This window comes from Triticum aestivum, chromosome 7D (assembly GCF_018294505.1).
Source record: "Triticum aestivum cultivar Chinese Spring chromosome 7D, IWGSC CS RefSeq v2.1, whole genome shotgun sequence".
In the NCBI taxonomy this organism is placed as follows: Eukaryota; Viridiplantae; Streptophyta; class Magnoliopsida; order Poales; family Poaceae; genus Triticum; species Triticum aestivum.
This window is the reverse complement of record NC_057814.1, coordinates 544729570-544739825: the sequence shown is the minus strand read 5'-3', so window position 1 is coordinate 544739825 and position 10256 is coordinate 544729570.

The window sequence follows — 10256 nt, the reverse complement described above, 5'->3', positions numbered from 1 at the left end:
AATTTAGTTGCATTCATTTGTGACGGTGGAGCGGGCCGGGGAGGGTGCGGGGGGTCATCGGCGACGGCCGGTGGAGCGGGGGAGGGTGCGGTGGGTCGTCGGCGACGGTGGAGTGGGGGAGGGTGCGGGCCGGGGGTCGGCGGCGGCGGCCGGTGGAGCGGGGGAGGGTGCGGGGGGTCGGCTACAATCGAGAAATACAATCGAGTGTCCATGAAATTTAAAAACATTCATGAGTTCAAAAAGTGCCCATGAAATACAATCGAGAAATGAAGGCTACAATTTAAATACAATCGATCTTAGCTAGCTATCTGTTCACAATCTTCTTGCCCTTATTTTTCGTAAATGGAGTTCTTCTCTTGAACGGACGTCCTTTAGGTAGGGTGGTCCTGCTTCTTCTTGTGGTGTATGCTAATACTTCATCGTCGTCGTCATGTTCCATCTTCGGGTCGCTGTACTTGTCGAAGTCTTGCTCATTGGCGACTCCATCCATTCCGATGATCTTCCTTTTGCCTCTCCTCACGACAACACGACTGGGCTTTGATGGGTCGATAATGAAGAAGCATTGGTCCACTTGGGAAGCCAGTACCCATGGCTCATTTTTCGCGGTGACGTTCGCGCCTGCGGTCTTGGATTTGGCTTCGGGTATAACCATGGTGGTGAAATACCGGTCTTCTTTTATGACGCTCTTGGCCCATCTGACACGGAACATCGGGACCTTCTCTCCAGCGTAGCTCAGCTCCCAGATCTCCTCAATCCTTCCGTAGTATCTATCCTTGTCGTTACCGGTGTAGGATTCCATCGTTATCCCGGAGTTCTGATAACCATCGCTCTTCATGTCCTTGTCCTCGGTGTAGAATGTGTAGCCGTTGATATCGTACGCATCATACGTCATCAGGTTGTGCTCGACGCCCTGTGACAAGGCGAATATGAGTTGTTCTTCCGCGGAAGAATCCTCATGTAAAGGGTACGACAGAAGCTTCTGCTTGAACCAACGCGTGAAACATGAGTTGTGGTCTTTGATTATATCTCCGTCTATCCTCTGTTGGCCTCGGTCATTGTACGTCTTCTCAATAAACGTTTTGTGCTCTACCACCCAAGGATCGACCACGTCTATGTGTTGTAGTGCGATATGGACCAGCAGATGCACCATAACGTCGAAGAATGCGGGAGGGAAGTACATCTCAAGCTCACATAGTATCACCACGATCCCTTCCTGTAGCCTTCTGAGTTGCCTCACGCCAACCGACTTCCGAGAGATGACGTCGAAAAAGTTGCATAGGCCAAATAGCGTTTCACGGACGTGCGCGTCCATGATCCCACGGATTGCAACTGGAAGTATCTGCGTCATCAGCACGTGACAGTCGTGAGACTTCATCCCGCTGAACTTCTGCTTCACTGAGTCTAGGTATCTGCTTATCTTCCCCGCGTAACCGTAAGGAAGTTTTACTCCTACGAGGCAGGTGAAAAACTGATCGATCTCCTCCTGACTTAGAGTGAAGCACGCGGGAGGGAAGTCATTTCCGGTCTTCTTGGCCTTTTTGCCTTTGCGACGACTTTCCGTGTCCTGCTTCGCCTCATCATCATCATCATCATTAGCGTGAAGCTCCTCCCTGATGCCCATTGATTTCAAGTCTGCCCTTGCTTTCGGCCCATCTTTGGTCGTTTCTGGCATGTTGAGCAGGGTACCAAGCAGACTCTCGCACACGTTCTTCGTGATATGCATGACATCAAGGCTGTGAGGCACACGGTGGATCTTCCAGTACGGCAAGTCCCAGAAAACAGACCTCGTTTTCCATACCTTCAGCAGTGCCTCTGGCGCCTTTCGCTTCTTTCCCGGCTCTGGCGCCTTTTGCTTCTTTCCCGGCAGTGGGCAATCTTTCCAATTTTTCAACAGCTCGTCTATTTCCTCGCCGCTCCTCGTACGCGGGCGTCTTCGGGGTTCGGTTTCACCATCGAACAGATCCTTGCGTTTCCTCCACGGGTCATCGTCGCGAAGCCACCTTCGATGTCCCATGAACACGGTTTTCGAAGACCCGGGATCTCTATCTAGCTGGCGATACGTTGTGTCATCCATGCACCTGACACATCCAGAAAATCCGTGGACCACCTGCCCCGCGAGATATCCGAAACCGAGATAGTCGTGCACCGTCGTGAGCAGTGCGGCTCTCATAGGGAAATATTCTTTCTCTGCGGCGTCCCACGTATTGGCTGGCGTTTTCCACAGCGTGTCTAGCTCCTCTTCCAGCAGCCCCAGATAAAGATTGATGTCGTTCCCTGGTTGTTTTGGCCCTTCAATTAGCATACTCATGTGAATGTACTTCCTCTTCATGCACAACCAGGGGGGAAGGTTGTACATCCACACAAACACAGGCCAGGTGCTATGTGTGCTTCTCTGGCTGCGAAACGGATTGACTCCATCGGTGCTCGCGCCCAGCACGATGTTCCTTGGATCGTTCCCAAATTCTGGGTGTTCGAAGTTCAACGCTTGCCACTGGCTCCCATCCTTAGGGTGACTCAGCATCTTGTCTTTTTTATTTATCTCCGGATCATTTGCGTCATCTTCTCGCTTCTTCTCCTCCCTATCCGCGTGCCAACGCAGGAGCTTTGCTACATTAGGGTCCGCGAAATACCGCTGCAGACGAGGAGTGATCGGAAAGTACCACACAACTTTTCGAGGAGCTTTCTTCCTCTTCTTGTATAGAGTGACGCCGCACACCGGACATATGGTAGACTCCGTGTGCTCGTCCCGATAAATGATGCAATTGTTCATGCACACATGGTATTTCACGTGCGGTAAATCCAGAGGACACACAATTTTCTTCGCCTCCTCGAAATTGGTCGGGCACTTGTTCCCCTTGGGAAGACGTTCGTGCCAGAATGACATGTTCTCGTCGAAGCATGCGTCGGTCATTTTGTGCTTTACCTTCATCTCCAGAGCCATGAGCGTTACTTTCAGGCGGGTATCCTCGGGCCTGCATCCTTCATACAATGGAGTAACCGCGTCTATCTCTAGTTGATCCAGCTTGGCTTTCTCTCGGGCGGCAGCTCTTGCGTTATCCGTCTGCTTGAGAAGCGGCTCTTGAATATGAGGGTCTTGCACCCAGCCCATCGATGGTCCATCGTCGTCTGCTCCGCCGGCATCTTCATCTTCATGATCATGCCCTTCGTCTGCTCCCGCATCTTCCTCATCATCATGTCCGGCATCTTCTACATGATGACTGTGTACAGCATCACCGTCATGATCATGTCCTGGAGATTCTTCGTCTTCTCGCCCGCCCGAGCCGCGGTGGTTGTCTTGCTGCCCATCCTCATTTCTTGCCCGACCCCCATGGACGACTTCATAGTCATCTTCATCACCTTGCCACCGATAGCCATCCATGAAACCACGCAAGAGCAGGTGGTCCCGCACCTGCCCGGAATCCGGGTCCGCAATAAGGCTCTTCAGCTTGCATCTTCGACACGGACATCTTATCTCCGTCTCGTTCTTTTCAAGCATCTCGGCCTTCGCGGAGCTCAAAAACCTATTCACGATGCCTTCGGTCATCGTGCGGACCATGGTCACCTGCAGGGTAGAGCAAAACGATATTTTAGAACCAAGAAAAAATTTGGCATGACTTTCCCTAAAAATAGGACCAAAAAGAATGCATAGTGCCAAATTCTCGCTAGGACATAAAAAGTGCATGTGCACGTTGTTGGAGGGAGAACAACATAAAGATAGCTTCCCCCTTACTTACCTATCAAAAAAGGGGGCTTTAACCACGTAATTTGGATGAATTTATGGTGCAAATGAGGTGAGGAGGAGGAGGCAGCCGAGACAAGCTTGGTGGAGGGAGGAGAGAATGAAGTGGGGAAAGTGAGTGGGTAGGTGTGGCTGTCCAAAATATCTAGCTCGTCCCAGGTTACTAATGGCGCACCACCACACAATGCGCCATTAGTAGTTTTGCAAAAAAACACTAATGGCGCACGGGGAGCAGTGCGCCATTACTAGCTTAAACTAGTAATGGCGCACTGTACCAGGTGCGCCATTAGTAGTTTTGCAAAAAAGTAAAAAATAAAAAAAATATTTTAGTGGCGCACTATGTTGCTGGTGCGCCATTACTAGTTACAACTAGTAATGGCGCACTATGTCCTGGTGCGCCATTAGTATGTCTGGCAAAATATAAAAAAATAAAAAATTTGTTACTAATGGCGCACTGTTTGTCTGGTGCGCCATTAGTGTCTTTCACACTAATGGCGCACCAGCACATGGTGCGCCATTGCTATCTAGCAATGGCGCACCACATGTCTGGTGCGCCATTAGTGGCCATTCCATCTATAGCCCTTTTCCTAGTAGTGGTATCTGGCACTTGGAAGGGTGTATTTTATTCAGTATCCAGTTCTAGTTGTCATAAGGTCAAGGTACAACTCCGGGTCGTCCTTTTACCGAGGGACACGACTATTCGAATAGATAAACTTCCCTGCAGGGGTGCACCACATAACCCAACACGCTCGATCCCATTTGGCCGGACACACTTTTCTGGGTCATGCCCAGCCTCATAAGATCAACGGGTCGCAGCTCTACCTAAGCACAACAGAGCGGTCAGCACGCCGGTCTAATCCTAAGCGCGCAGGGGTCTGGGTCCATCGCCCTATGCACACCTGCACGTTGCGAACGCAGCCGCGAGCAGACCTAGCAACCCACACGATCACGACGGTTACGTCAAAGCGGTCCAACACGGCGTGCGCCACTCAGTCACTGACATCACGAAGGCTTCGGCTGATACCATGACGCCGGGATACCCATAACTACTCCCGCGTAGATGGTTAGTGCGTATAGACCAAATGGCCAGACTCAGATCAAATACCAAGATCTCGTTAAGCGTGTTAAGTAACCGCGAACATCGACCAGGGCCAGGCCCACCTCTCACCTAGGCGGTCTCAACCTGCCCTGTCGCTCCGCCACAAAGATCCACTTGCGGGTACTCCTACGAGCCGACCCGACTTTAGTCATCACATGTGTCATGTATATAGTATATAAGTATATACCCGTGACCACCGCCCAGGTGATCACGGCCCGATAGTATAGCACAGCAGACGGACAAGAATATAGGGCCACTGATGGAAAACTAGCATCCTATACTAAGCATGTAGGATTGCAGGTAAAGGTAACAACAGTAGTAGCAAGGATAGGCTATGCATCAGGATAGGCTATCGGAAAGCAGTAACATGCTACACTACTCTAATGCAAGCAGTATAGAGAAGAATAGGCGATATCTGGTGATCAAGGGGGGGCTTGCCTGGTTGCTCTGGCAAGTAGGAGGGGTCGTCAACTCCGTAGTCGAACTGGGCAGCAGCAATGTCGGTCTCGTAGTCTACCGGAGAGAAGAGGGGGAAGAAACAGTAAATACAATGCAAACACAAGCATGACGATGCGTGACATGACAATGAGCAGTGTTAGGTGTGCCCTAACGCGACAGTAGGTGGTACCGCGCGAAGGGGGGAACATCCGGGAAAGTATCCCCGATGTTTTGCGTTTCGGACAGACGGACCGGAGGGGGAAAGTTGCGAGTACGATAGGTTAGGTAGGTGTGGTGGACGAACGGACTGCGTATACGGATTCGTCTCGTCGTTCTGAGCAACTTTCATGTAGAAAACATTTTCATCCGAGTTACGGTTTAAAAGATATGAATTTTCAAAAATTATTTGAATTTCTGGAATTATTTGAATTTAGCAAAAAGTAATTATGACGTCAGCATGAGGTAATGCTGACGTCAACAGGTCAACAGGTCGGGTGACCAGTCAAACCAGACAGATGGGTCCAGTGGGACCCACATGTCATTGACAGGGCACTAACAGAGTTTTATAACTAACTTAAACAAGGTTATTAGCAGGTAGGCCCCACCTGTCATAGTCTAATCATCTAAACTAATTAGTTTTAATTATTGAAATGTTTTAATTACCGGATTAAGCGGTGGGGCCCGCACGTCAGTGGCTGGGGCCTGCCCAGTCAGCAGTTGACTGGGTCAACCCAGTCAACTGGGACCCACTGGCAGTGGCACTGGGGTGGCCCCAGGCCAGCCACGTCGGCGGCCGGCGTTTAAACGCCGGCGCACGCTCCGGCGACCACCCGAGACGGCGGCGTTGCGCGGAAACGACGCACAGGGGGCCATTTGGCCCGCGGTTTCTTCCTACGGGACGGGCGCGACGCAACGCGTCCGTTGGTGGCCGCGAGAAGCACGGGGATGCCCGGAAACGGCCGCTACCTCGACGGCGGCGAGTGGTGCATTCGGGTGAAGCTCGGTGTCGGCGCTACGGGGATCAACGGAGTGTGTGGATGGGTGCATCTGGCCCGCACAGACGTGCTGAGCACGAAGCCGGGCTCAGCTGAGCTCGACGGCGAGCATGGCCGCGACGGTGAAGCGCCTGGCGGTGACCGGAGCTCGGCAACGACGACAGCTATCTACGGAGCGCTAGGGGGCCAACGAGGAGCAGCAGGGGGAGGAGAAGCTCACCGTGCGGCACTCACGTAGGCCCTCGACGGATTAGTAGCTGCAGATCGGCGCCGGGGAAGAAAGGGATCGCCGGCGACCGAAGTTGAAGACGAGCTCGGTGTGCTCGTTGCAGGGGCTCCGGTCTCCAACGGGCTGCACCAGTCGAAGCAGCGGGCGACGACGGCCCTTGGAGACACCGTGGGGCGGCGAGGTGGACACGGTGGTCGTGGCTAGGTCGGTGGCATGGCGGCGGTGGCGTTCGGGCGTGGTGGGGAAGGGATCGGAGAGGGAGGAGAAGTGGATCTGGGGAGGGGAGGCGCAGAGGCGAGCGAGAGGGGGCAAGTGGGAGGGATGGGTGGAGGCCGAGGCGTCGGGGCGGCCTTATCCTCCCCCGTCGCCGGCGAGGAGGTGCGGCGGGGACGTGCCCCTGTTCCGACCCCGGTCGGGGGAACAGGGAAGGGGAGGGAACGACCGTGGTAGGCGGGCTGGCCTGCTGGGCCAGCTGGCTCGGGTGGGCCGAAGCCCAAGTGGGGCAGGGGCCTTCTCCTTTTTTTTCTGTTTGTTTTCTCTGTTGCATTTTCTTTTCTATTTTATTTCAATTTAATCTATTTAGGCATTTTATAAAAATATGTTTTCTTTAGTTTCTTTCTCCAGATTTGGTGGCTGCCGTTGGTGGGTCTTACTGGCGATATTATAGGATATAGCCAGAAGGCTCCTTTTGAAGGAAATATGCCCTAGAGGCAATAATAAAGTTATTATTTATTTCCTTATATCATGCTAAATATTTATTATTCATGCTAGAATTGTATTAACCGGAAACATAATACATGTGTGAATACATAGACAAACAGAGTGTCACTAGTATGCCTCTACTTGACTAGCTCGTTAATCAAAGATGGTTATGTTTCCTAGCCATAGACATAAGTTGTCATTTGATTAACGAGATCACCTCATTAGGAGAATGACGTGATTGACTTGACCCATTCCGTTAGCTTAGCACTCGATCGTTTAGTATGTTGCTATTGCTTTCTTCATGACTTATACATGTTCCTATGACTATGAGATTATGCAACTCCCGTTTACCGGAGGAACACTTTGTGTGCTACCAAACGTCACAACGTAAATGGGTGATTATAAAGGTGCTCTACAGGTGTCTCCAAAGGTACTTGTTGGGTTGGCGTATTTCGAGATTAGGATTTGTCACTCCGATTGTCGGAGAGGTATCTCTGGGCCCACTCGGTAATGCACATCACTATAAGCCTTGCAAGCATTGTGACTAATGAGTTAGTTGCGGGATGATGTGTTACGGAACGAGTAAAGAGACTTGCCGGTAACGAGATTGAACTAGGTATCGAGATACCGACAATCAAATCTCGGGCAAGTAACATACCGGTGACAAAGGGAACAACGTATGTTGTTATGCGGTCTGACCGATGAAGATCTTCGTAGAATATGTGGGAGCCAATATGGGCATCCAGGTCCCGCTATTGGTTATTGACCGGAGACGTGTCTCGGTCATGTCTACATAGTTCTCGAACCCGTAGGGTCCGCAAGCTTAACGTTACGATGACAGTTTTATTGAGTTTTGATGTACCGAAGGAGTTCGGAGTCCCGGATGAGATCGGGGACATGACGAGGAGTCTCGAAATGGTCGAGACGTAAAGATCGATATATTGGCCGACTATATTCGGACTTCGGAAAGGTTCCGAGTGATTCGGGTATTTTTCGGAGTACCGGAGAGTTACGGGAATACGTATTGGGCCTTATTGGGCCATACGGGAAAGAAGAAAAAGGGCCTCAAGGGTGGCCGCACCCCTCCCCTTGGTCTGGTCCAAACTGGACTAGGGAAGGGGGGCGCCCCATTCCTTCCTTCTCTTTTTCCCTTCCTCTTTTCCTATTCCATATGGGAGGTGGAATCCTACTAGGACTAGGGAGTCCTAGTAGGACTCCACACTTGGTGCGCCCCCTCCTAGGGCCGGCCTCCTCCTCCCTTGCTCCTTTATATACGAGGGCAGGGGGGCACCCCAGAGACACAACAATTGATCATTGAGATCTTTTAGCCGTGTGCGGTGCCCCCCTCCACCAAATTACACCTCGATAATATCATTGCGGAGCTTAGGCGAAGCCCTGCGTCGGTAGAACATCATCATCGTCACCACGCCGTCGTGCTGACGAAACTCTCCCTCAACACTCGGCTGGATCGGAGTTCGAGGGACGTCATCGAGCTGAACGTGTGTAGAACTCGGAGGTGCCGTACGTTCGATACTTGATCGGTCGGATCGTGAAGACGTACGACTACATCAACCGCGTTGTGATAACGCTTCCGCTGTCGGTCTACGAGGGTACGTGGACAACACTCTCCCCTCTCGTTGCTATGCATCACCATGATCTTGCGTGTGCGTAGGAATTTTTTTGAAATTACTACGTTGCCCAACACCTTTGTGGTGGTGAGATGCAATCTTGGGACAATAGCTTGACACAAAGGGTATGGTTGTGCAGCTCTGGCTATGAGATTTCTTGCGCATCTCATATAGTTGTTGGGATCGAGGAAAAGCGGTGGTGACAACCCAAAATTGACTTCAATTTGGTGGTGCTTCTTGAGTACACGGTCTTGAGGTCCATGATACAACCCCTAGGTCTGACCTAATTTGGTTATACCTGGCAATAAAGATGTTTTTGTGTCGTTACCTTGTTGAAGGCATTGCTCGGATATGCTCCGGCTTGTTCTTCAAAGTGAAAACTTAGAATCTGGCCTTTTGTGATTGGATCTAGTGACGGCGGTGCTTGAGCATTGTTCCCTTCCTAAAGGAGTTGCTATTGAAGAACTTCATTGTCCATATGGTGTCAAGAGATGGTTGGTGCGGATATGTCATTGATGTAGTTTGTCGATCGTTGTTTTGATTGCTCGAGGTTATTTTTTAACACTTAGGCATAACTTTGGCCTTGTCTAACTTTGCTATTTGTCGGCATGTATATTTGTGTTTGTGTGTTGGTATTGCCTATGTACATCCTAATTATGTAGAGACAGGGTGTGTGCTCATGGTGTGTGTATCCACTTGATGATTCATTTTGATTGAATAAAATACACTCTTTATCGAAAAAGTACAAACTACTTGAACGAGGCCTGGTGGTGGCAAATTGGAGCCTTAATTAAGGAGAGCTACCGTTTCTATGTATGAATTAAACCGAGTAGATTATTAGGATACCTCTTTGAATTGTGTTGTGTTTTTAGTTATGCAAAATAGACAAAAAAAGTAGATCCTTTCATAGGGAAAGTTTATCTATGTAGGAAACTTTGGAAAATCGAGACGTGCTATCACGCTCTATTAGCTGAAGCAATAGCTCTCTGAGATCTTTGTGACATTACTTGCTGGGGGTGCCGGTTGTAACAAGCTAATGATCAATTCGGACAATCTGGAACTGATAAACTCAATGAACAGTGGAGGGAGATCAGTTGGACCTGCAGCTATGATTGTGGATGTTTGCTACCATCTGGCTTGCGACTTCCCTGGTTTTGTGCATTGTTTTAGAAAATCTAATGGGGTTGCCCATGAACTACCACAGATGGCCAAGGGCCGATATTGTAATAGCTTCCTTCACGAGCCTCCTGTTGAGCTCGTTCCTCTCTTACTAGATGATGTAACTCTAATTGAAGTTCAATGAAGAGAGGGCCTTCTCAAAAAAAAGAATGGCGAGTAATTTGTGTTTTGCTGATTTATCTGTACTGCAGTTGTCTGAATCATTCCTTGATGCGGAGGACGGTTGTAATGATGCTTCCGTTTTTAA